Raw genomic sequence first — 25,593 nt, forward strand, 5'->3', positions numbered from 1 at the left:
GCTGACTTACCTTTGACTGTAGTTAATGGTGAATTTTAGGTTGTAGTTGTTGCTGTTCAGGTGTTTCAGAAAGATGGTGTTTGTTACGCTCCTTTCCAGATAAAGATTTCGACATCTATCTATCTATCTCTGCCAGAAGACTAGATTTGCAACAAGCTCGTGCCTGGACCAGATGTTGTTGGCTTCTCAGCAGCTCATACATAGATTTGCATAATTTGGTGCAAGTGTAATTCCCATAGCAGTCCCTGTAGTCTGGTGTTAGAACTGCCCACCAAACCCAAAATAATTGTGTTTCGATATATAGTTTATTCCTTTGTAGGAATTAGTTTTGATTTGTTAGTGTTGTTTCATCTAGGGACAGGTGGACTTGTATGGTTTCTCTCCCTTGTTGATGATCAATGACTGTATAGAGGAAGGACACATCACTGGTGCAGAGCCAATAGCCTCCCATTTCACTCAGTTCAGAGTATTGAGTATATCTGTGGTATCCTGTATTTAGGTCAATATACAGATGGGTCCACGGTTATCTTTGCTAGTTTGCTGGGCCTAGGCAAAATATGGTTTATTAACATAAACCCTTCATCTATTGTTCTCAGTTGCAATACAATACAAAGAACAATACAGCAGGGGATTAAGTCATTACAGCAGGGGATTAAGTCCGACTGCCCAGTCTCAGTTAATCCTATTAAAGGTCAATATAAACATGGACCCATCTGTACATCGACAAGTTGGATGAATTGGAGTTGATTCCAGATATAATGGGATGTACTGGTGGTTCTGTAGTGCTTTTATGAAGTTTGGGTAAGTAATAGAAAAGAGGTATTATGGGGCGAGTTATGTTAAGCAACTGGTGTTCTTTTTAGGTCAAAATTCTATTGTCTAATCCAGAGGTTCCCAAACTGTGTGCCGTGGCTCCCTGGGGTGCCTCGGGACACCTGCAGGGGTGCCCTGGGTTGGTGGTCCAGGACCAATTCAAATTATTCATGGTCAATATAATAGGCAAAACCAGTGCTGGTGGCTGCCAGTCATAAAATATGTGGCCAAACAGAAGCAAATCTTGTCCCTCACCACACAACTGACCTTAAGGATGACATATAAACGCAATCTACTTAATGTAATATTTCTTTCTAAATTTCTCAATAAGAAATTTTTGGCCTAGGGGTGTGGTGAAAAAAATTCTGATATTCTAGGGCGCCGTGATTCAAAAAAGTTTGGAAACCACTGGTCTAATCCTTCTCAGAGAAGTTTCTTTAGAATATTCTGGTATTGTTCTGTAGGGTCTTTTTTGAGTGGTTTGTATGTTCCATGATAGATGAGGATTCTCATTGATTCTTTATTGTAATCTTCAGTGTTCAGTAGGACTGTACTCCCTCCTTTGTCCACTGGTTTAATTACCAGGTTGGTGTTGTTCTTGAGGTCTTGCATCCCTTTCGCTTCTGCTCTGGTGATGTTCATTGGCTTTTTATAATGTTTTTTAAAGGGGCAATCACAAGGCAAAATCATGCCTTGTAGGTGATTGCCCCTTTAAATATAGTCCACGTTAAGCCGGAATCCCGCACGGCTGCCGAACTCATGCTGCATTACATACCACCCCAAATCCAGCACATGGTTTTGCCCAACTGCTAACAAATTTGCTGCTATGATCAACTCTGAATTACCCCCTTTGTGCATTAAATAAAGTTTGTGTACATACAATTCATTTATATTTAAGAGACACCTTATACACACAGGCTGAAGGTCATTGACATAGTTACATAGTTAGTGAGGTTGAAAAGAGGCAAAAAGCCCATTGGGTTCAACCTGTATTGTGTTAAGTTTCATTCATATTATAATGCGCCTGCTGAAGTTATGGTTTAGTACCAATTGACAACTATGATTCTTACCACTCCCAGATATTTATTGTCAATATGTTAAATGCTATAGCTCTGGATACATTTTCCAGTCAGAAATTTGTCCAGTCCATTTTTAAATACATTTACAGAGTCTATCATTATTACCTTCTCCAGCAGGGAGTTCCAAACCTTTATTGCCCTTACCGTGAAGAACCCTTTCCTACGTTGTGTACAGAATATTCTCTCATCTAGCCTCAGCGAGTGCCCACGTGTCCTATATAGAGTTCTTTTAATAAACAAGTCCACTGCTAATTCCTTGTAATGACCCTTTATATATTTGAAGATATTGTCGAAGTCGAAAAATATTGCAGTACACACATCACGTACAAACTACACACAGATGGTCTCCGTGCGCGTACTTATACTGCCGTGCGTGCACATATTCGCAATTTGCGTATTGTCGCTCCCGCGGTCCTACGTATTAGAGCGTGGTATGAGTATTAGTGCACAATGTACACATAGTCTCCCTGCATCACACCAGCAAGTTACAATAGTTTAAATTGTATCAGAACAAAGGGATTCACCTTTACAGGATAGGAGGGGACAGAACAAGGTTATAAGGTGGTGTTTGGTATCCAGCTGTAGGGTATTTTAAGGGCAATATTCCGGTGTTGGTTTGCAGAAGATCGCACGCTCCTGCGAATAGTTATGCACAGGAGCAGAATATAAATATTAACTGTGTTTACTGTACATTTGGTATGTGGCGGGAACCCAGAGGAGACCAACTACAAGTGCATCTGGAACAGACATCGCCCACCTATTCAAACCAACCTATGACCTCTCCTGTACTGTAAATGACCATCCCTGTGTCCAATGGACAAAGAGATTACAGTATCCATTGTGTTAGGTTTTGGAATATTGTATAAAAGAGCCAGCTGCATGCCTGGCCACACACAGACTCTGAAGGTCATCTACCTTGATGACTGAGGACCAGACTGGGAAGCGCAGGCGAAACCAAACACGTATGTACCATTGATTGTAGCAATTCTTCTATTGTATTGTATTATATTGTTTATATTGTAACCCCCTGCAAGTAAAGAACCATTGGTGGGTTAGATCCCAACCTAGTTTTGAATTACAATTGGTGTCGTGTCCCATTTCCTTGCTAAGGTTTAAAGTGTATTTACAGCCACTCGGGCTGCTGCATTGTGCTAACAGCGTATAGGCCTGTGTATGCAAACTGTGCAGTCACTACGCCCTTTCGGAATATGTACGCAGAGTGCGTACACTGTATGATCTTATGTATGTAAGGTTTGTGAACAATATAAGGGTGAAAGGTTAATTACAGCGGCCGCAGTGGCTCAATATTAAAGTGTATCAAGTGTGTTTAAAGTATAAGCTTTTTAGTCCTGTAAGTAAACCGACATTTACAATTGGGGGCTCGGATCCGGTTTTCACATGCTCACAGCCTAACAGGTCATAGAAGACTTTAATCTATCAGCAAAGGGTGGTAAATTATCCTACGTAACCTTTTCCTGGTCGGTGGATGTGCTGAAAACCCTATTTGTGTGCTGTTAGATTGCGTCTGCTCTGTCGGGTCTGCAGAGGTACTGAAACAACCCGTAAAACAGGAAACAAAAAAGCTATTTAAAAATCTGTGAATTTTATTTTGGCGCCAAAAGTGTACACAAAGGGCACCGATACTTTGCATACCCTCTCATATTGTTGCAGCAAGATTTAGATTGCTAGATTTGTTTAGATATGTGTGAAATCAGATACATTTGTTGCTATATAGTTAAATTTGAAATAACAGTATTTAAGGAAGTAAGTGTAAAGACACAAACGCAGGTCTGCATAAAGGGTTACACAGAACAAGTTGTGTCTAGTGGGCAATAGTAGTTAGTATTGCTCACATTTATAGAGTTGTGTGATTTGTTTTATTGCGTACGCACATTGGTACACGTGGTACGGAACGTGAGTACAGCGGGTTGTGTGCGCGTAATTAAACCACACAATATTTGTTCAATTAAGGTGGGATCGTAGTCATTTAATACAATAGCACATAACTATCCGGTTTCAAAAGCAGATTAGTATAAGAACTATCCGGTTTCAAAAGCAGATTAGTATAAGACTTTTGTTTAAACTGTATTGCCTCTGAGGGAAAAGCTGCTAATCAGAATGAGTGAAACATTTTCTGTACAGAAAAACAAAGCGTATTTGAGTGAGTGAAAGCGGAGTGAGTGGAGCTGAACCCGGGAACTAGGTGGTCTAGGTGCTGGAGTGGTAACACTGGGTTAGTAGAGGCCCGGTGGCATAGTGTTCACTACTTTGCATGATTAGTGTCACGATCCGGGTATCTGGACGCCATTTCTTACCTATCAGATGCCTCCTAAGGCTGGCTCAGCGCTCCAGGACCGGATCCCATCTGTCATCCTGATGTGCACATTCCCGCATCCTCGCCTGTCTCTCTGGACGCAGTCACAGTAACGCCTTATACATCTGGCATGGCGTCTCCCGCGGCCTCCGCCGCCGTCCCTGAGCTTCTGCATTCAGAGTGGCGATTACGTCAGCCGCGGCCTCCGCTGTGTCCGCGTGGTTGGACGTGCATCTGTCAGCCTGGCGTCTCCTGTCTCCGGTGGCCGGCGCTGCCATTACTGTTTTCCAGACCACATGGATTACAATCCAAACTTCCCTCCAAGTGTCTGCATGGGCGCAGCCATCTTGGATTCTGTCAGCTGATCATTCCTACCAATCCGATGTCAGTATTATTAATTTGCATAATTGCCTAGCCAATGCCTTCCTTGCTGCAGGTATAAATAGGTTGTGCCTGAGCAAGGAAGGCGTCAGTGCTTTGGTTGTCAAACCTAGTTCCAGTTTGTCTCTCTTCTGTGAATGTCTTCCAGGTTCCAGCTCCTGTTTCCAGACTTCTGCTATAGAGACCCGCACCAGCATTCCATCTGCGGTGTAGCCTGACTCTCCGATCCATACTGGACTCACCTGTTTCCAGCTACAACATCACCTGCTTCCAGCTCAGCTTCCAGCAGTGTACAGCTTCTCTTAAAGGGCCGGTGTCCTTTCTGCAGTTTACCACTCTCCACCGGTATTATTATTTCTCCGCTCTCAAATTCTACATTTCATCTACATTGCATCGCTCTCAAGCTTTATTTATTATTTAACTGGTTCCAGCCAGTATCCACTCCGTGCCAACACCTGTCTGGTTCCAACCAGTACCCACAGCAGCATTTTATCTACAGCAGTCCAGCTTTCCCTGGAACACCAGCTGGTACGACCCTGGGCTTTCCTCATTGCTACAGTTGAGCCTGGTAAGGACTTTCCAACTTGCAGATAATAAGAACTGTCTCATACCACCAGAGCCCTGTGGCCCCTGCCACCCTGTAGTACCCAGGAACTGTATTATTATTTCTCTGCTGATTTTTATGTTACTTTTTACTGCTACTGTGATGCATGGAGTTTGTCATAAATAAATATCATTGACTTTTACTCAAGTTGTCGTGGTCACGCCTTCGGGCGGTTTCTCTTCAAGTTACTTACATGTCCAGGGGTCTGATACAACCTCCCAGGTTCCGGTACATCTCAGCCCCTACAACTGAGGCTGCCTTCCGTCAGCTCAGGCCCTCAGTTGTGACAGTAAGCACTGACCTAATGAATCCAGCCGGAGACCAGGATCAAGCGGCCAGGCTGATGCAAGAACTGGCAGCCCGACTTGAACATCAGGAGGCTGCACAGGGCCACATCATCCGCTGTCTCCAGGATCTCTCTACTCGGCTGGATGGGATTCAGACAACTCTCCGTGGATCAGGCGCATCTGGGGCGTCAACCACAGTGACTCCAACTATAACCCCACCCACCTTACCCGTTTCTGCTCCACGTCTTCATCTTCCAACGCCAGCAAAATTTGACGGATCTCCAAGACTCTGCAGGGGATTTCTCAACCAGTGTGAGATTCAGTTTGAGCTACAACCTGGCAATTTTCCCAGTGACCGTACAAAAATTGCCTACATCATCTCACTTCTCAGTGGCTCAGCCCTTGACTGGGCATCACCGTTATGGGAGAGGTCCGACACCCTGCTATCTTCTTACACTGCATTCGTGTCAACATTCAGGCGCATCTTCGACGAGCCAGGCCGGGTAACTTCAGCTTCGTCTGAGATTCTCCGTTTATGCCAGGGATCACATACTGTAGGACAATATCTTATACAGTTCCAGATCCTGGCATCTGAACTGGCATGGAACGACGAGGCCCTGTATGCTGCATTCTGGCATGGTTTATCCAAGCGTATTAAAGATGAGTTAGCTACCAGAGACTTACCCTCGAAGTTAGATGAGCTAATCTCACTTTGTACAAAAGTTGACTTACGTTTCAGAGAGAGAGCAACTGAGCGTGGAAGATCATCTGCTCCAAAATCTTCTGCTCCTCCTCCTCGCCAACTGTCACCAACTAAAGATGAACCCATGCAAATTGTCCGTTCCCGTTTAACTCCTGCTGAGCGCCGAAGACGTCTCTCTGAGTCTCTCTGTCTGTATTGTGCAGCCCCGTCTCACACTATTAATGCCTGTCCCAAACGTCCAGGACTCCAGACCCTAGCTCGCCAAGGAGAGGGCCGGCTAGGAGTAATGATCTCCTCTCCATCTCCTCAAGATTGTAATCTCCCAGTCTCGCTTCAAGTTGCTCAACGTTATCGGAACGTCATTGCCCTCCTTGATTCCGGAGCAGCTGGGAACTTTATTACCGAAGCCTATGTTAAACGGTGGTCCCTACCCACCGAGAGACTTCCTTCCTCCTTTTCCTTAACTGCCGTGGATGGCAGTAAAATTTTTGATACAGTTATTGCTCTAAGGACTCTACCAGTTCGTCTGAGAGTGGGAGTTCTTCATTCCAAACTTATTTCACTTTTAGTGATTCCAAGAGCCACACATCCTGTGGTCCTGGGCCTTCCATGGCTCCGTCTTCACAATCCTACAATTGATTGGACGACTACGCAAATTCTGGCATGGGGTCCCTCCTGTGCTGAGACATGTTTGTTTAAAGTGTTGCCTGTCTGTTCTTCCTCCCCCAGGTCGTCTGATGTTCCACCTCCTCCATATCAAGATTTCACGGATGTGTTCAGTAAAGCTTCTGCTGATATCCTTCCTCCTCATAGAGAATGGGACTGCCCGATTGATCTCGTTCCAGGGAAGGTTCCACCTCGAGGCCGAACTTATCCGTTGTCTCTGCCCGAGACGCATTCTATGGAGGAATACATTAAAGAGAACCCAGCAAAGGGGTTCATTCGACCTTCTTCTTCTCCTGCCGGCGCAGGCTTCTTTTTTGTAAAAAAGAAAGATGGTGGTCTGCGGCCGTGCATCGACTACAGAGGTTTAAACGACATTACCATCAAGAACCGCTATCCTTTACCCCTGATTACTGAGCTCTTTGACAGAGTTAGCGGAGCTACCATCTTTACAAAGCTGGACTTGAGAGGTGCATACAATCTCATCCGGATCCGTGAGGGTGACGAGTGGAAGACCGCATTTAACACCCGTGACGGACATTATGAGTACCTCGTCATGCCCTTCGGATTGAGCAATGCTCCAGCTGTCTTCCAGCATTTCGTCAATGAGATCTTCAGAGACATTCTATACCGTCATGTCGTGGTCTATCTAGATGATATCCTCATTTTTGCCAACAATTTAGAGGAACATCGTTTTTGGGTAAAGGAGGTTCTGTCCCGTCTCCGTGTCAATCATCTCTATTGCAAATTAGAGAAATGCGTCTTTGAAGTCAAGTCCATTCCGTTTCTAGGGTACATTGTGTCCGGTTCCGGACTAGAGATGGATCCTGAGAAACTACAAGCAATCCAGAATTGGCCGGTACCCTTAACCCTTAAAGGGGTCCAGAGGTACTTGGGGTTCGCCAATTATTACCGAAAGTTTATACGAGACTTTTCCACCATTGTGGCGCCTGTTACTGCTTTCACCAAGAAGGGTGCTAACCCGTCCAAGTGGTCTGAAGAAGCCATGCAAGCTTTTCATCTTTTAAAACAAAGGTTCATCTCTGCGCCTGTCCTGAAACAGCCTGACATCGACTCTCCTTTCATCCTAGAGGTGGATGCCTCCTCCGTTGGAGTAGGAGCGGTGTTATCTCAGAGGGCTAAAGATGGCCATTTACATCCTTGCAGTTTCTTCTCATGGAAGTTCTCCCCAGCGGAGCGCAACTATGCCATTGGAGACCAGGAGTTGCTAGCCATCAAGCTCGCTCTAGAGGAGTGGAGATATCTGTTGGAGGGAGCTTCTCATTCAATCACCATCCTTACAGACCACAAGAACCTTCTATATCTGAAAGGCGCACAATGTCTCAACCCTCGTCAGGCCAGATGGGCACTTTTCTTTTCCAGGTTCGACTTTAAACTCCAGTTCTGTCCGGGCTCTCAGAATCGCAAGGCCGATGCCCTTTCCCGCTCATGGGAGCAAGAAAATGAGTCAGAGTCTTCAGACAAGCATCCTATTATAAATCCGTTGGCATTCTCCACGGTAGGGATGGACTCTACGCCCCCATCAGGGAAAAGTTTTGTGAAGCCGACACTAAGGAAGAAGCTCATGCATTGGGCCCATGCTTCCCGCTTTGCCGGACATACAGGTATCCAAAAAACCCTGGAGTTTATCTCTAGGTCCTATTGGTGGCCAACTCTGAAAAAGGACGTTTTGGAGTTCATTGCATCTTGCCCAAAGTGTGCTCAACATAAAGTATCCCGCCAGTCGCCTGCGGGGCAACTGGTTCCACTATCTGTTCCCCGTCGTCCATGGACCCATTTGTCGATGGATTTTATTACAGATTTGCCCATGTGCAACAAGTTTAATACCATCTGGGTGGTAGTTGACCGGTTCACCAAGATGGCACACTTCATTCCTCTCACCGGTCTTCCGTCAGCTTCCAAGTTGGCTCAAGTATTCATACAAGAGATCTTTCGACTCCACGGTTTTCCTGAAGAAATTATCTCAGATCGAGAAGTTCAATTCACAGCCAAATTCTGGCGAAGTTTATGTCAAGTCCTCCAAGTCAAGCTAAAGTTTTCCACGGCTTACCATCCTCAGACCAATGGTCAAACTGAGAGGGTGAATCAGGACTTGGAGTCCTTCCTCCGCATCTATGTGTCCTCCTCTCAAGATGACTGGGTTCAATTACTTCCCTGGGCCGAGTTCTGTCATAACAACCAGTATCATTCTTCATCTTCTTCAACACCATTCTTCACCAACTTTGGATTCCACCCTAAAGTCCCTGAGTTCCAACCGCTTCCAGCAACTTCTGTTCCCGCAGTGGATATCACCTTGCATCAGTTTGCCAATATCTGGAAGAGCGTACGATCAGCTCTGCTCAAGGCATCGTTCAGGTACAAGAAGTTTGCGTATAAGAAGCGTCGAGCAGTTCCTGCTCTCAAGGTGGGTGATCGGGTATGGTTATCCACGAAGAATTTGAGGTTAAGAGTTCCCAGTATGAAGTTTGCACCTCGCTACATCGGTCCTTTTAAAATTGATCAAGTCATCAATCCTGTTGCTTACAGACTCCAGTTGCCTCCCTTCTTAAAGATACCCAGGACATTCCATGTTTCCCTGTTGAAACCGCTAATCTTGAATCGGTTTTGTCACAACTGAGGGCCTGAGCTGACGGGAGGCAGCCTCAGTTGTAGGGGCTGAGATGTACCGGAACCTGGGAGGTTGTATCAGACCCCTGGACATGTAAGTAACATGAATAATAACTGCCCGAAGGCGTGACCACGACAACTTGGATAAAAGTCAATGATGTTTATTATGACAACTCCGCAACACAGCAGCAGTAAAAGAAAACGTAAAAGTCAGCAAAGAATAAATACAGTTCCTGGGTACTACAGGATGGCCGGAGCCACAGGGCACTGGTAGTGTGAGATAGTTCTTATGATCTTCTAGATGGAAAGTCCTTACCAGGCCCGACTGTAGCAATGGAGATAACCCAGGATTGTGCCAGCTGGTGTTCCAGGAAAAGCTGGGTTGCTGAAGATAAAACAGCTGCTGTGGATACTGGCTGGAACCAGACTGTTGTTAGCACGGAGTGGATACTGGCTGGAACCAGTTAAATAATAAATGAACTTGGGAGCGATGAAATATGAACTGAAATGTAGAACTTGAGAGCGGAGAAATAATAATACCGGTGGAGAGTGGTAAAGTGTAGAAAGGACACCGGCCCTTTAAGGGAAGCTGTACTCTGCTGGAAGCTGAGCTGAAAGCAGGTAATGTTGTAGCTGGAAACAGATGAATCCACAATGGATTGGAGAGTCAGGCTACACCGCAGGTGGAATGCTGGTGCGGGTCTCTATGGTGGAAGTCTTGAGACAGGAGCTGGAACCTGGAAGACAATCACAGGAGAGAGACAAACAGGAACTAGGTTTGACAACCAAAGCACTGACGCCTTCCTTGCTCAGGCACAGTGTATTTATACCTGCAGCAAGGAAGGGATTGGCTAGGCAATTATGCAGATTATCAATACTGAGAACAGATTGGTGGAAATGATCAGCTGACAGAATCCAAGATAACTGCGCCCATGCAGACACTTGGAGGGAAGTTTGGTTTGTAATCCATGTGGTAATGAAAACAGTAATGGCGGCGCCGGCCACCGGAGACAGGAGGCGCCAGGCTGACAGATGCACATCCAACCACGCGGACACAGCGGAGGCCGCGGCTGACGTAATCGCCACTCAGACACTCTGCATGCAGAAGTTCAGGGACGGCGGCGGAGGCCGCGGGAGACGCCATGCCAGGTGTAATATGGCGTCCACTGTGACAGCGTCCCAGAGCGACAGGAGAGGACACAGGAATGTACACATCAGGATAACAGATGGGATCCGGTCCTGGAGCGCTGAGCCAGCCTTAGGAGGCATCTGATGGGTAAGAAATGGCGTCCAGATACCCGGATCGTGACAGCACCCCCCCCTTTAGGAGTGGCCCCAGGACACTTCTTTGGCTTTTGAGGAAACTTGGAATGGAATCTCCGGACCAAGGCAGGAGCATGGACATCAGAAGCATTGGTCCATGAACGTTCCTCAGGACCATAACCCTTCCAGTCAATAAGATATTGTAGTTGACCGTAACGGTGACGTGAGTCCAGGATCTTGGCCACTTCATACTCAACGCCTCGTTGAGTTTGGACTTTCGGAGTTGGAGGAAGTGAGGAATGAAACCGATTCAAGATCAGCGGTTTCAACAGGGAAACATGGAATGTCCTGGGTATTTTTAAGAAGGGAGGCAACTGGAGTCTGTAAGCAACAGGATTGATGACTTGTTCAATCTTGAAAGGACCGATATAGCGAGGTGCAAACTTCATACTGGGAACTCTTAACCTCAAATTCTTCGTGGATAACCATACCCGATCACCCACCTTGAGAGCAGGAACTGCTCGACGCTTCTTATCCGCAAACTTCTTGTACCTGAACGATGCCTTGAGCAGAGCTGATCGTACGCTCTTCCAGATATTGGCAAACTGATGCAAGGTGATATCCACTGCGGGAACAGAAGTTGCTGGAAGCGGTTGGAACTCAGGGACTTTAGGGTGGAATCCAAAGTTAGTGAAGAATGGTGTTGAAGCAGATGAAGAATGATACTGGTTGTTATGACAGAACTCGGCCCAGGGAAGTAATTGAACCCAGTCATCTTGAGAGGAGGACACATAGATGCGGAGGAAGGCCTCCAAGTCCTGATTCACCCTCTCGGTTTGACCATTGGTCTGAGGATGGTAAGCCGTGGAAAACTTTAGCTTGACTTGGAGGACTTGACATAAACTTCGCCAGAATTTGGCTGTGAATTGAACTCCTCGATCTGAGATAATTTCTTCAGGAAGACCGTGGAGTCGGAAGATCTCTTGTATGAATACTTGAGCCAACTTGGAAGCTGACGGAAGACCGGTGAGAGGAATGAAGTGTGCCATCTTGGTGAACCGGTCAACTACCACCCAGATGGTATTGAACTTGTTGCACATGGGTAAGTCTGTAATGAAATCCATCGACAAGTGGGTCCATGGTCGACGGGGAACGGATAGTGGAACCAGTTGCCCCGCAGGCGACTGGCGGGATACTTTATGTTGGGCACACTTTGGGCAAGATGCAATAAACTCCAAGACGTCCTTTTTCAGAGTTGGCCACCAATAGGACCTAGAGATAAACTCCAGGGTTTTTTGGATACCTGTATGTCCGGCAAAACGGGAAGCATGGGCCCAATGCATGAGCTTCTTCCTTAGCATCGGCTTCACAAAACTTTTCCCTGATGGGGGCGTAGAGTCCATCCCTACCGTGGAGAATGCCAACGGATTTATAATAGGATGCTTGTCTGAAGACTCTGACTCATTTTCTTGCTCCCATGAGCGGGAAAGGGCATCGGCCTTGCGATTCTGAGAGCCCGGACAGAACTGGAGTTTAAAGTCGAACCTGGAAAAGAAAAGTGCCCATCTGGCCTGACGAGGGTTGAGACATTGTGCGCCCTTCAGGTATAAAAGGTTCTTGTGGTCTGTAAGTATGGTGATTGAATGAGAAGCTCCCTCCAACAGATACCTCCACTCTTCTAGAGCGAGCTTGATGGCTAGCAACTCCTGGTCGCCAATGGCATAGTTGCGCTCAGCTGGGGAGAACTTCCGGGAGAAGAAACTGCAAGGGTGTAAATGGCCATCTTTAGCCCTCTGAGATAACACCGCTCCTACTCCAACGGAGGAGGCATCCACCTCTAAGATGAAAGGAGAGTCGATGTCAGGCTGTTTCAGAACAGGCGCAGAGATGAACCTTTGTTTTAAAAGATGAAATGCTTGCATGGCTTCTTCAGACCACTTGGACGGGTTAGCACCCTTCTTAGTGAAAGCAGTAATAGGCGCCACAATGGTGGAAAAGTCTCGTATAAACTTTCGGTAATAGTTGGCGAACCCTAAGAACCTCTGGACCCCTTTGAGGGTTAAGGGTACCGGCCAATTTTGGATTGCTTGTAGTTTCTCAGGATCCATCTCTAGTCCGGAACCGGACACAATGTACCCTAGAAACGGAATGGACTTGACTTCAAAGACGCATTTTTCTAATTTGCAATAGAGATGATTGACACGGAGACGGGACAGAACCTCTTTAACCCAAAAACGATGTTCCTCTAAATCGTTTGCAAAAATGAGGATATCGTCTAGATAGACCACGACATGACGGTATAGAATGTCTCTGAAGATCTCATTGACAAAATGCTGGAAGACAGCTGGAGCATTGCTCATTCCGAAGGGCATGACGAGGTACTCATAATGTCCGTCACGGGTGTTAAAGGCGGTCTTCCACTCGTCACCCTCACGGATCCGGATGAGATTGTATGCACCTCGCAAGTCCAGCTTTGTAAAGATGGTAGCTCCGCTAACTCTGTCAAAGAGCTCAGTAATCAGGGGTAAAGGATAACGGTTCTTGATGGTAATGTCGTTCAAACCTCTGTAGTCGATGCACGGCCGCAGACCACCATCTTTCTTTTTTACAAAAAAGAAGCCTGCGCCGGCTGGAGAAGAAGAAGGTCGAATGAACCCCTTTGCTAGGTTCTCTTTAATATATTCCTCCATAGAATGCGTCTCAGGCAGAGACAACGGATAAGTTCGGCCTCGAGGTGGAACCTTCCCTGGAACGAGATCAATCGGACAGTCCCATTCTCTATGAGGAGGAAGGATATCAGCAGAAGCTTTACTGAACACATCCGTGAAATCTTGATATGGAGGAGGTGGAACATCAGACGACCTGGGGGAGGAAGAACAGACAGGCAATACTTTAAACAAACATGTCTCAGCACAGGAGGAACCCCATGCCAGGATTTGCGTAGTCGTCCAATCAATTGTAGGATTGTGAAGACGGAGCCATGGAAGGCCCAGGACCACAGGATGTGTGGCTCTTGGAATCACTAAAAAAGAAATAAGTTCGGAATGAAGAACTCCCACTCTCAGACGAACTGGTAGAGTCCTTAAAGAAATAACTGCATCAAAAATTTTGCTGCCATCCACGGCAGTTAAAGAAATGGACGAAGGAAGTCTCTCGGTGGGTAGGGACCACCGTTTAACATAGGCTTCGGTAATAAAGTTCCCAGCTGCTCCGGAATCAAGGAGGGCAATGACGTTCCGATAACGTTGAGCAACTTGAAGCGAGACTGGGAGATTACAATCTTGAGGAGATGGAGAGGAGATCATTACTCCTAGCCGGCCCTCTCCTTGGCGAGCTAGGATTTGGAGTTTCCCGGACGTTTGGGACAGGCATTAATGGTGTGAGACGGAGCTGCACAATAGAGACAGAGAGACTCGGAGAGGCGTCTTCGGCGCTCAGCAGGAGTTAAACGGGAACGGCCAAGTTGCATGGGCTCATCTTTAGATGGTGACAGTTGACGAGGAGGAGGAGCAGAAGATTTTGGAGCAGATGATCTTCCACGCTCAGTTGCTCTCTCTCTGAAACGTAAATCAACTTTCGTGCAGAGTGAGATTAGCTCATCTAACTTAGAAGGTAAGTCTCTGGTAGCTAACTCATCTTTAATACGCTCAGATAAGCCATGCCAGAATGCAGCATACAGGGCCTCGTCGTTCCATGCCAGTTCGGATGCCAGGATCTGGAACTGTATCAGATATTGTCCTACAGTACGTGACCCCTGGCGTAAACGGAGAATCTCGGATGAAGCTGAGGTTACCCGGCCTGGCTCGTCGAAGATGCGCCTGAATGTTGACACGAAGGCAGTGTAGGAAGATAGCAGGGTGTCGGACCTCTCCCATAACGGTGATGCCCAATCAAGGGCTGAGCCACTGAGAAGAGAAATAATGTAGGCAATTTTTGTACGGTCACTGGGAAAATTGCCAGGTTGTAGCTCAAACTGAATCTCACACTGGTTGAGAAATCCCCTGCAGAATCTTGGAGATCCGTCAAATTTTGCTGGCGTTGGAAGATGAAGACGTGGAGCAGAAATGGGTAAGGTGGGTGGGGTTATAGCTGGAGTCACTGTGGTTGACGCACCAGACGCGCCTGATCCACGGAGAGTTGTCTGAATCCCATCCAGCCGAGTAGAGAGATCCTGGAGACAGCGGATGATGTGGCCCTGTGCAGCCTCCTGATGTTCTAGTCGGGCTGCCAGTTCTTGCATCGGCCTGGCCGCTTGATCCTGGTCTCCGGCTGGATTCATTAGGTCAGTGCTTACTGTCACAACTGAGGGCCTGAGCTGACGGGAGGCAGCCTCAGTTGTAGGGGCTGAGATGTACCGGAACCTGGGAGGTTGTATCAGACCCCTGGACATGTAAGTAACATGAATAATAACTGCCCGAAGGCGTGACCACGACAACTTGGATAAAAGTCAATGATGTTTATTATGACAACTCCGCAACACAGCAGCAGTAAAAGAAAACGTAAAAGTCAGCAAAGAATAAATACAGTTCCTGGGTACTACAGGATGGCAGGAGCCACAGGGCACTGGTAGTGTGAGATAGTTCTTATGATCTTCTAGATGGAAAGTCCTTACCAGGCCCGACTGTAGCAATGGAGATAACCCAGGATTGTGCCAGCTGGTGTTCCAGGAAAAGCTGGGTTGCTGAAGATAAAACAGCTGCTGTGGATACTGGCTGGAACCAGACTGTTGTTAGCACGGAGTGGATACTGGCTGGAACCAGTTAAATAATAAATGAACTTGGGAGCGATGAAATATGAACTGAAATGTAGAACTTGAGAGCGGAGAAATAATAATACCGGTGGAGAGTGGTAAAGTGTAGAAAGGACACCGGCCCTTTAAGGGAAGCTGTACTCTGCTGGAAGCTGAGCTGGAAGCAGGTAATGTAGCTGGAAACAGATGAATCCACAATGGATTGGAGAGTCAGGCTACACCGCAGGTGGAATGCTGGTGCGGGTCTCTATGGTGGAAGTCTTGAGACAGGAGCTGGAACCTGGAAGACAATCACAGGAGAGAGAGACAAACAGGAACTAGGTTTGACAACCAAAGCACTGACGCCTTCCTTGCTCAGGCACAGTGTATTTATACCTGCAGCAAGGAAGGGATTGGCTAGGCAATTATGCAGATTATCAATACTGAGAACAGATTGGTGGAAATGATCAGCTGACAGAATCCAAGATGGCTGCGCCCATGCAGACACTTGGAGGGAAGTTTGGTTTGTAATCCATGTGGTAATGAAAACAGTAATGGCGGCGCCGGCCACCGGAGACAGGAGGCGCCAGGCTGACAGATGCACATCCAACCACGCGGACACAGCGGAGGCCGCGGCTGACGTAATCGCCACTCAGACACTCTGCATGCAGAAGTTCAGGGACGGCGGCGGAGGCCGCGGGAGACGCCATGCCAGGTGTAATATGGCGTCCACTGTGACAGCGTCCCAGAGCGACAGGAGAGGACACAGGAATGTACACATCAGGATAACAGATGGGATCCGGTCCTGGAGCGCTGAGCCAGCCTTAGGAGGCATCTGATGGGTAAGAAATGGCGTCCAGATACCCGGATCGTGACAGGTTTCATTCCTCACTTCCTCCAACTCCGAAAGTCCAAACTCAACGAGGCGTTGAGTATGAAGTAGCCAAGATCCTGGACTCACGTCACCGTTACGGTCAACTTCAGTATCTTATTGACTGGAAGGGTTATGGCCCTGAGGAACGTTCATGGACCAATGCTTCTGATGTCCATGCTCCTGCCTTGGTCCGGAGATTCCATTCCAAGTTTCCTCAAAAGCCAAAGAAGTGTCCTGGGGCCACTCCTAAAGGGGGGGGGGGGGTGCTGTCACGATCCGGGTATCTGGACGCCATTTCTTACCTATCAGATGCCTCCTAAGGCTGGCTCAGCGCTCCAGGACCGGATCCCATCTGTCATCCTGATGTGCACATTCCCGCATCCTCGCCTGTCTCTCTGGACGCAGTCACAGTAACGCCTTATACATCTGGCATGGCGTCTCCCGCGGCCTCCGCCGCCGTCCCTGAGCTTCTGCATTCAGAGTGGCGATTACGTCAGCCGCGGCCTCCGCTGTGTCCGCGTGGTTGGACGTGCATCTGTCAGCCTGGCAACTCCTGTCTCCGGTGGCCGGCGCCGCCATTACTGTTTTCCAGACCACATGGATTACAATCCAAACTTCCCTCCAAGTGTCTGCATGGGCGCAGCCATCTTGGATTCTGTCAGCTGATCATTCCTACCAATCCGATGTCAGTATTATTAATTTGCATAATTGCCTAGCCAATGCCTTCCTTGCTGCAGGTATAAATAGGTTGTGCCTGAGCAAGGAAGGCGTCAGTGCTTTGGTTGTCAAACCTAGTTCCAGTTTGTCTCTCTTCTGTGAATGTCTTCCAGGTTCCAGCTCCTGTTTCCAGACTTCTGCTATAGAGACCCGCACCAGCATTCCATCTGCGGTGTAGCCTGACTCTCCGATCCATACTGGACTCACCTGTTTCCAGCTACAACATCACCTGCTTCCAGCTCAGCTTCCAGCAGTGTACAGCTTCTCTTAAAGGGCCGGTGTCCTTTCTGCAGTTTACCACTCTCCACCGGTATTATTATTTCTCCGCTCTCAAATTCTACATTTCATCTACATTGCATCGCTCTCAAGCTTTATTTATTATTTAACTGGTTCCAGCCAGTATCCACTCCGTGCCAACACCTGTCTGGTTCCAACCAGTACCCACAGCAGCATTTTATCTACAGCAGTCCAGCTTTCCCTGGAACACCAGCTGGTACGACCCTGGGCTTTCCTCATTGCTACAGTTGAGCCTGGTAAGGACTTTCCAACTTGCAGATAATAAGAACTGTCTCATACCACCAGAGCCCTGTGGCCCCTGCCACCCTGTAGTACCCAGGAACTGTATTATTATTTCTCTGCTGATTTTTATGTTACTTTTTACTGCTACTGTGATGCATGGAGTTTGTCATAAATAAATATCATTGACTTTTACTCAAGTTGTCATGGTCACGCCTTCGGGCGGTTTCTCTTCATGTTACTTACATGTCCAGGGGTCTGATACAACCTCCCAGGTTCCGGTACATCTCAGCCCCTACAACTGAGGCTGCCTTCCGTCAGCTCAGGCCCTCAGTTGTGACAATTAGAACTAGGTGGTCTAGGTGATCTAAAGTGGTCTAGGTGTCCCATACAACTAGGTGATCTCTAGGTGTTTCAGGTGGTCTACAGCAATCCTAGGGCATATAGATAACTAGTATCTATGGGCTGTGCGATTGCATCGCATGTCCGTGTGTTCTACACAGCACAACGTGATACCATTGTGTCATATGCGCTGTGGAAAAGCATACACAAACGTGATTGTATAGACAAAGGGGTTTTTCTTTGATAACGTCAGGAAATCTCCCTTGTGGGCTTCCACTGGAAAGGGTGAAGGATAGTTATCTAATTTCTCTGTTTTTCACCCTACTAAAAATTCCAGTAGAAAGATACCAAAAAGAAATTTTTCGCTGCCTCTCTCAGGAATATATTCCAACAGAACCTCCACCGAAAGAAATTACGGTGCTGTAAGGTCTGATAGGAGCCCTAAGTTGGGTACACTGCGATCCGCTATCAACAGTGTATCGTAGTACTGGCCAGCGTGGGCGAGAGCGAGTGGAAGGCGCTCGGAGAAACTTCCACCATCTACTTACATTGAGTATTTTGGTGTTTGTGGGAATTTTTTTTAGTTATTAAAAAGACCCACAAATATCGGAGCCAGTTGCTCAAGTGAGAGATGTTTGTGCAAGGTTCAGGCTGAAGAAGAAAGACCAAAAGGGTCAGCAAGGTTTATCATATGTGAAAAATATGGTTCACACACAGAGGTTTTATGCAATGAGTGGGTACGTATGACTGACAAAGATAGGGTATCATTCCCTAGGATGGGCAGCTTTGAGCCAGAGGTACTGCAGAACTTAAGGATAAGGATATGTCTGATAAAATCCAGAAAACAAAGGATTAGACATACAGATTGTTTAAATCTATGGCAGCAAGAGGGGGATGTGCAAAAGGGAATTAGCTCGCGCAGCAGGTTCCAAACCTAGCGGGAAAACAATGGCGACCGCATCACCACCACCATATATTGATGGGGAGAAAGTGGCTACTAGCAATGGTGCATTGGTACAGGATAGGAAAGTAATTGATAAATGTACTAACGCTAACCCTTGCCAGCTGTATCCCGTTTTAAATTTTCCCCAGGATTGTGAGCAGGAAGATGAGCCCAGCACAATATCGGCACTCTCTCTTGCAGCCACCATACAGGACACCCAGATGGGCACGGCCGAACCACTCAGGGTTGTAGCAAGGCCCCCTAGCAGAGGGATAAGTGAGGTCGTGTCCACAGGTAAGTACGGTACCATACACTATGCAGAAACAATAGCTCCTCACATTATAGAGTCAAACCAGAATGATGTAATTGAATTAAATCCTGTCAGGGTGATTGCAGTCCCCAATGGGAAGACTGACGCTCAGGGAGTAACTCCCATCAGGAACATTGCCATGCATTGTCCCTGGTCCCGGGCAGAGATAAGGTCAATTATGTCAGAATTTCCCGATCCCAGAAAAGATCTAGTTGGATGCCAGAAGTTCATTAAAGAGTTAGGTAACTCCCATGAGCCCACAAATAAATATTGGCAAACAGTACTACGGGTGTGTTTACCCTCAAATATTGACACCATGAAATTCATAACAGATTGTAAATTAGACGCAGAGGTACCTCTCACTGATGAATACAATCAGGAGAATGTACAGCAAATGAATCTGCAATTAGGAGTATATATCCCTACTGTTGTCAAATGGAATAAAATCTTCTCCATAAGACAAAAAGAAGGTGAGACGGCATCCGAATATTTCCATCGAGCACTGCAGGAAATAGCTAGATATACTGGGATCGAGGATATTAATGATAATGCACACCATAGGGAGGTAGCTGTTTCAGTATTAATGGATGGGTTAAAGGAGGCACTGAGAACAAGACTGCAAACCACTCTACCTAATTGGAGAGGTATCTCAGTGGCTGCATTGAGAGAGTCCACTGTCGAGCACGATAGGAACATCAGTAAGCACAGGTAGTTACAGGGGGATAAGCTGATGACGGTAAGTATACAGGCTCTTACAGCAAAATCCCATCAGCCAAAATCCTAGACCCCTGCTGTTTGGAAAAGACAGAGAATATGTTACATTTGTAAAAAGGAAGGACATTTTGCCCAGGATTTTAGTAGCAGTAGGACACATAACGTATACGAACCACACTACAATTCACATAATTGGGATCAGGGACCACATAGGAGAAATTACGAGCCACATGCAGGGGAAACAAGGAGGTACCCACCAAGGAGAGACTGGCAGGCCTCCGAAAACTCACAGCTACCCCCTCACATATCGTAGCTGCCGATGCGCTGTGGGAGGGTCCCTCTACACAATAGGGGTTGGGCCACACCTGTAGTCTGCAGCCAGTGAAGTTGATTGCTAGCCTTGGTAGTGAACCTGAGGTCATGGTTGATGTATCTGGTGTACCATTACCTTTTCTTGTAGATACAGGGGCGGCCAGGTCAGTGTTAAATTCCACATCAGGTGTAAAGACCACGGAAAAAATGATTTCGGCAATGGGAGTAACAGGAAAGGTGCAACAATACCCTTTGAGTAGACATGCAGAGATTACGATAGGGCCCTTGCAAACCAAACATACTTTTCTGCTGGCTGCATCGTCTCCGACTAATCTACTCGGCAGAGATTTATTGTGTAAAATGCGGTGTGTCATATACTGTACTCCTGAGGGTGTCTTTTAGATATACCTGAGAACCATGCTCAAGAAGTACATGATATACTAGACACCCCTCAAAGGCTAATGTCGCATTTTACTATAATAGACACGTGTCCATCAAAGGTAGAAGAAATGATCTCGCAAAGACCATGTTCCCTTTGGACCAAAGAAGGACAGGACACTGGATTGATGGCAAATGTAGCTCCAGTAGCAGTACAAGTAAAAGATGGTAGGATAGCTCCAAAAATCACTCAGTATCCTCTGAAGCCAGAGGTAGAGTTAGGAGTATACCCTGTCATAGAGCGGCTGCTACAGCAGGGCATCCTAGTCAGGACGTCCATCACCGCCAATAGTCCCACCTTCCCCGTGAAAAATAGTGGGGGGTGGGGTTACAGGTTAGTGCAGGATCTAAGGGGGATAAACAAGATAGTTGAGTAGTACTCAATCCAGCTGTCATCCTCATGCAAATTCCCTCTACTGCAAAATTCTTCACTGTCATTGACCTCTGTTCTGCTTTCTTTTCTGTCCCTCTTCACCCTGACAGCCAATACCTTTTCGCTTTTACATACAGGGGAGTACAGTACACCTGGACTCGTCTTCCCCAAGGTTTCATTGACAGCCCGAGTATTTTCTCCCAGGCCTTGCATGACTGTTTACAATCCTTTCAACCTGAGAGTAGATCAGTACTAATACAGTATGTCGATGACTTATTAATGTGTTCTGACTCAATCGAATCGTCCTTGAAAGATACGAAACAGCTTTGGTTTCATCTTTCCCATACAGGACACAAGGTTTCAAATGATAAGTTGCAGTTGTGCCGGACCAGGGACAATGCTTGACTCAAGGACTTAGACACCTCACTGCAGATAGAATACAGGCAATTCGCGACATGACTCTGCCACAAACTCAGCAACAGATTCGCACTTTCCTTGGAATGTGTGGGTACTGTCGAAACTGGATTCCAGGGTTCTCTATACTGGCTTTACCTTTGCCAGAAATGGTCTCTTCAAAGAAACCTGGAACAGATCTCTTAAACAGATGAGTCCGAACTGGTGTTTGAGAGACTCAAACAGTGTCTATCACAGGCACCTGCATTAGGTATGCCAGATTATAAGAAGCCCTTTGAATTGTACGGTACTGAAAGTGCTGGGTTCGCGGCAGGTGTCTTAACACAGAGACATGGTGATGCCAGCAGACAGGTAGCTTACTACAGTGCACAGTTGGACACTGTAGCGTGGTCTCTCCCCACTTGCTTGCGAAGTGTTGCAGCGATAGCTTTGCTGGTAAGTAAAAGCAAGGACATAGTGTTAGGACATAACCTGACCATTCATACACCTCATGCAGTATCTGCCTTACTAAACTCCGCCCAAACCAGACATGTCTCATCTGTTCAGTTTACAAAGTGGGAATTATCACTGATGGCCCCGGTAAACATCACCATTAGGAGATGCTGCTCACTAAATCCTGCAACCTACTTGCTAAGTGTGCCTGGACAGGCACAAAGGGTGGAGGATGAGAATGATGGTGAAGGAGGATTTAGTGCAGATACTGATATGCATGATTGTATGGAATACCTGAATCAAACTTTCACTGCGAGACCTGACATCAGTGACAACCCACTGGAAGGAGTAGACTTTACCTTCTATACTGACGGTAGTTGCCACAGACAGACAGAATCGGGAGACTTGTGCACTGGATATGCAGTTGTAGATGACGAAGGTATCATAGAAGCTGAACCCCTTGGCCCACCGCACTCAGCACAAGTTGCTGAGTTGGTCGCCCTAACCAGAGCGTGTGAATTGGCCAAGGGTAAGTCAGCTAATATATACACAGACTCTAGGTATGCATTTGGAGTGGTGCATGTTTTTGTGGCCCTATGGCGCCTCAGAAATTTCATGATGGGTAGAGAGAGTGAACTGCACTATTAAGAACAAGCTGAGCAAAATGATGGCTGAAACTGGATTGTTGTGGCCAGAAGCTTTGCCACTAGTGTTGTACAGCATCAGAACCACTCCCAGGTCTACACTTAACTTATCACCTTTTGAAATTCTTTTTGGTCAACAACCTCATGTAATGATAGACCCCCAGGATGATTTGAAATGTAATAATGAAGTGACTGTGAAATATTTGGTTGGGATGAGCCAGCAGCTGAGAAATCAACAAAGAAATCTAAAGCTGGTGATTCCTGACCTACCGAACAGTAATTGTCATGACATTGAGCCTGGGGATTATGTGATGATTCAAAATTTCTTACGCTCAGGTTGCCTCATAGACAGGTGGGAAGGACCATACCAAGTCTTGTTAACCAGCATGACAGCACTAAAGGTTGCTGAAGGAGAGACTTGGGTCCACTCATCCCACTGCAATAAGGTCGCTGACCTGGAGAGAACTCGTGACAAAGAGCAGGATGTGGAGAACCTCATATCACTAGAGTGTTTGTTCCAGGAAAGTTGAGAGGCAGGACTGTTGATAGGCATCTGAGCATGGAGAGCAACAAAATCTAGGACGGTTGTCGCACCATTTTCTTTTTTCACCTCACCCTGCATTTTCTTTTCTTTTCTCCTTCTTATTTTCCTTCTTTCCCCTAACGAAATGGATCTATCACAAGAGACTGCGTTTCGGGTTCTGTTAGTAATTCTGTTTTTGATCAGGGCAATTTGCTTTGGTGATGGTCCCAGAGAGGTCGAGCAGGGATCTGGAATGGGTTCTGATGGCGAGTACGAATTTGTAGGATCTGAGGAGCAGCATATCACTCTAGTAAAGGCTGGTATCAGTAAGCGCTCCGGTAGTCATGGAGCTCGGAGGCACTGTGAAGGGTTATTGTCTGATGAATATTGTATTTGTAGGAATTGTGAGAATATAGTCGAGGATGGGTGCATCCAGAGATGTCAGTCTAACCTTAATATCGACATGGACTGCCATCTGTTGAGTGATTACCACTCACTAGTGGGTAAGGTCTTAAACCAGACAGAATGCTGGGTGTGCTCACAAGTACCTCAAGGTCAGATGTAAGTCAGGATTAGTACCATACCCTTTAGCAATAGATGAGGTACTTGAATTATGGGGTGGGAGACCGGTGGACAAGAAATTCAATATCTCTAGGCCCCCTAGTTTGAAGCTCCACCAGTATCATGTAGACAGGTCCTTACTGTGCTTTAATATTTCCAATTGCCGAAAACCAGAAAATTGGGAAGTGACGTGGAATAACCAGACAATGACCTTTTCACACAGAGCTGATAGGATACTCATAGACTCTGAACTTGTACGCCAAATAGCTAACAGTGGGAGGTATTTTCGGTATAGGTATACCCGTGGAAGCAAGACCATGTGGGTTGGAAAAGTATCGTCAGGGTATTGTGCTCATATCATCCAGCCCGATACTTGTACTGAGCAGATGGGAGAACTAGGGATTGGTTTCTTTACTTGGAACGTTTGCAATATGGTGATGTTACATTTTGTCTTCTATGTTCTCCCATATGTGGGAGGAAAGCATACAAGTGGCTTGCCCCGAGCTCAGAGGGATTGTGTTATATTGGGAGAGTACTACCGGAGGTCATGACCATAATCCACAATAAAATGAAAGACGTTCACCGCAGCGCTCAGGCTCCTTATACTCCTACTCACTATGAACACATCATCAAGAGACACCTCATAGATAGGGCAGAGCACGCAGCCTCTGATTTGATCCACGAATCCACCGGGATTTAGTTCCTTCTCGCATTAGACATCACCCGTACTGCCAGAGGAGCTATAAATTATAAGTATATCCATGCGCTAGCGAACTTGATAGATAATATCACTGAGATGTATGATGACACCTTCAGGTATACGGGAAGGGAGTTACAAGCCTGCAAGAAGGAACTGATCCAGCACAGGATGGTCCTTAATTACATCACAGCCGTGACAGGTGGGTACTGTGTTACTCTGGCAACTCAATATGGTGTGAAGTGCTGTACGTATATTACGAACAGCACTGACGACCCCACGGAGATCATCGATCAGAAGATGGACGAGATCTTGCAGTTGAAGTGGGAGTTCAGGAGGAAGCACAACCGTACCTTAGTGACTGTGAGTAATGAACTGACCGGCTGGGTCTAATGGTTGAACCCATGCAAATGGTTCTCAGGTTTAGGAGAGTGGGCTCAAAATGTCATTATGAGTGTGGGGAAGTTTCTCCTTTGTATCCTGGGAGTCATCATAATTATTGGTTTGATATTTAGGTGTGTTAAAATTCTAACGCGGCGCAAGCACGGCACAAATTTGATGAGCCTAAGGAGCGAGGGCGCTGTTACAGCAGCAGATTTAATTTATGATCCATCCATAGAGACAGCGTTATGATAAGGATTGCAAATGAATTTCATGGCCTGTTTCTTTCACCCGTTTTTCTTTGTCTCCCCCTCGGCCCAGATACATCCAACCGGAAAAGACATCAGCCCTACCCAAAATGTTTATGTGAATGTATTTTTATATATGTGTCTTATCTTCATCTCTTCAACCTCCAGTTAATGGCACACATAGTCGACAGGTGATATCCACATATACTAGCACTCACATATGTTCCCCCTCCATGTATCATCAACTAAATGTGCACCCCATTTGTTGGAACAAGAAGCCGAAAAGAGCTCGGTAGTGTTTGTTGGCCCATTTACAGACCCTTAATATGGGATGAGAAGGATTTAATGTAAACTTCTCAATACCTCGAAGCTTATTTAGAACATACACGGCATGATGATACATGCCCCTCATACATGGATTCATACATACATGCTTTTTACTATCCCACTAGGTCATACATTTCCCACCTACAACTCTCCCCCGATCATCCAAGCTTCTGTATATATTGTATAGATATTTCTCTGTTTATTGATTAGGTAGTGGCAGTTATTTGGTGACTGCCAAAGGGTGGACTATCGAAGTCAAAAAATATTACAGTACACACATCATGTACAAACTACACACAGATGGCCTCCGTGCACGTACTTATTCTGCCATGCGTGCACATATTCGCAATTTGCGTATGGTCG

The sequence above is a fragment of the Pseudophryne corroboree genome, chromosome 8 (assembly GCF_028390025.1).
Source record: "Pseudophryne corroboree isolate aPseCor3 chromosome 8, aPseCor3.hap2, whole genome shotgun sequence".
Classification (NCBI taxonomy): domain Eukaryota; kingdom Metazoa; phylum Chordata; class Amphibia; order Anura; family Myobatrachidae; genus Pseudophryne; species Pseudophryne corroboree.